The sequence below is a fragment of the Bombyx mori genome, chromosome W (genome assembly GCF_030269925.1).
Source record: "Bombyx mori chromosome W, ASM3026992v2".
Lineage (NCBI taxonomy): Eukaryota > Metazoa > Arthropoda > Insecta > Lepidoptera > Bombycidae > Bombyx > Bombyx mori.
Window position 1 is genome coordinate 7,896,750 of NC_085135.1, and position 2,544 is coordinate 7,899,293.

General features: G+C 32.5%; 1 long non-coding RNA gene across 2 annotated transcripts; it reads right to left on the minus strand.

The window, feature by feature from the left end:
* Positions 1–718: 718 nt before the first annotated feature.
* On the minus strand, positions 719–1,954 carry LOC134201794 (uncharacterized). 2 transcript variants are annotated; one of them, XR_009977054.1, is made up of 4 exons: positions 1,850–1,954; positions 1,402–1,509; positions 1,171–1,307; positions 719–954 (listed from the first exon to the last, which is right to left on the minus strand). It is a non-coding gene; the product is annotated as an uncharacterized LOC134201794 (long non-coding RNA). The 2 variants fall into 2 exon arrangements; XR_009977055.1 differs by lacking the exon at positions 1,171–1,307 and having other exon boundaries at positions 719–1,003.
* Positions 1,955–2,544: the final 590 nt, after the last annotated feature.

Genomic DNA, 2,544 nt, shown 5'->3' on the forward strand with positions numbered 1-2,544 from the left:
CAGTATAGTTACAACAGCTGCCCCACCCTTCAAACCGAAACGCATTACTGCTTCACAGCAGAAATAGGCGATAATGCTATGCTATGCTAGCTAATACCTGCTAATAATAGCTAGCTAATGCTAATACGGAGGAAGATAGTCCTGAAGCTTTGTAGCACCGCCTTCATACCACTGCCCATAACTCAGTGGAAAAAACAATAGGTATGTTAAAGAGTAGATTCAGGTGTTTGCTGATCTATAGGGTGCCAATTTACCACCCTGATAAGGTAGCAAAAATAGTTGTTGCGTGTTGTGTTTTGCACAACATTTGCAATTGTGCAGAGCTGCCAGTTCCCATGATCTCAGATGATGAGATTACATGTACATTAAGGTGGTCACGTTGAATTACTTTGTTAAATTCTACTAATTAGCTTACTTATAGTGTGAAGTAACTTCAAATATAAATTAATGATTTATAAAAATAGTTTTATTATAGTTTTATTCAATAGTTATCTATACTAATATTATAAAGAGGAAAGATTTGTTTGTTTGTTTGTTTCGAATAGGCTCCGAAACTACTGGACCGATTTGAAAAATTCTTTTTCCATTAGAAGCCGACATTGTCCCTGATGAACATAGGCTACTTTTTTTTTTTTTTTTTTTGTTTCATATGTTTTAATGTTTCCGAAGCGAAGCGAGGCCGGGTCGCTAGTATACAATAATTTTGAAATTTGTTTGCATCAGTAACTTATGTGGAAATACAGGTTTAAAATTGCTAGCTGCATGTGCTAATTCCACCAACAGTTCATCCTTCTTGCAGATAGTCGACTATTCATTCCCCCATGGTTGTAAGTTTCATTAAGTTATATATGGTACTGTGTTCAAAAATGCTTTGGACGACACACATATGAACACCCTGAATCTTCACCTGCAGTTCCTCTATCCACAAAATTCTCTTAGTAATTTGAGTACACTCTGCTTTTCATTGTAAAAGTGGTGAAATAGCAGGTCAGGTGTTGAGGTGCTGAAAAAAATAATAAATTTATTTAAAAACAAGGTTAGTTAAAAAAACCCTGTTTACAATACATGCAACAAAATGTTTTTATTAACAAGTAACAGCATTATACACAAATCAATGTCGCTAATATGGTTGTTCAATGAATAGGTACTTTGACCTGAATAAACACTTACATATTAATCCAATCTCTTGACTAAAATGTGAGACCTACTGTGGCTGGAGCTACTAGTAGTACCATCACAATAAGTAAAAGTTACTTGCATTTAGTTAGAGGAGGATGACTGCAAAATAGGTGATTCTTGATGCAATGCTAAAAAGGCAATAAATATTAATTTTTAAAATGCAAGTTTTGTTTAGGTTATTTATATATATTTATTTAAGATAATTAGGTATAACATACATACCTGTATGTTTGGGATTGTTCCAATACTGATACATTTTCCGAGTTGGCAATAAATTCTCCTTACAATATTCTGATGATGTGGATTAGTATTTTCAATCTGTTGCAGTTCCTTAAATATAATAAAATAGGTTATGCCTAAATTTTGTTCATCTATTTTAAACGGAGTATGTAGCCTTTAGCCTACATAATGTCTGTTTAGTCAATACTCTGGCACTGCCTGCCACCCCTGTACCAGTATGCACACCCTTTACCATAGATCAGTCACCCCTGCATCAATAAAAACATTCCAACATCATCCAACTTGCAATACCTAAATTGTTAATGATTTGATTTATTTAATTCAAAATAATTTTTTTCTTGGTGAATTTGAGATACAAATAAATTAACTTCATGCCCTGTTAAAATAGAACATCAATAAAATAGATGTTAACATGTCCTAAATATCTCACCCGGAATGGATCTTAACTGACAAGAGAGTTTAGTTCCTATATTTTTTTAATATCCTTGTTCTCTTATTGAACATGTTGAGATTCGATTAATCCTTTTGTTTCGCTAGCTTTAACCCAAAACGTTTATCAATGCCTCTATTTGCGCCAATGTCGGATGAGAAGAACGCTCGTCAAATCTGTTGGTAATATATTTAAATTTTACATTAAAAAACGAATAGAAACATTGATAGCCTCAAAACTAACTTTTACTTACCTCATAATTTTTATTTAACGTTAAATTCACTCACAAAGTAACAACAAATCTAGAAAAAGCAAAATAAAAACTTCCGACCGCTCGAGATTGTTTTGAACACAAAATTTTATTTTTTAATTCTGGTATTCGCATGTGCACGCAAAGGAACTTAGCGTACAGCCAGAAATTACAATGAATATCATAAATATATGACTTTTAATTTTCTTTTTAGATATATTAGATGTGGTTTAGACACCAAAGCTTAAATTCATAGTATTTTTAAGAAAATACTATGAATTTAATATTGTATTTATAAGCAGAATGCTTATAAATACAAAGAAAAACTGAAACCGGTAAGCTTCGATTTACATTTGCGTGTATACGGCTATCCCTAGTAGTATTATAAACAAACTTCGTTGTCACTTCACTTCGCTCGAGGCAGGGTAATTAAGATTAGTGTTTA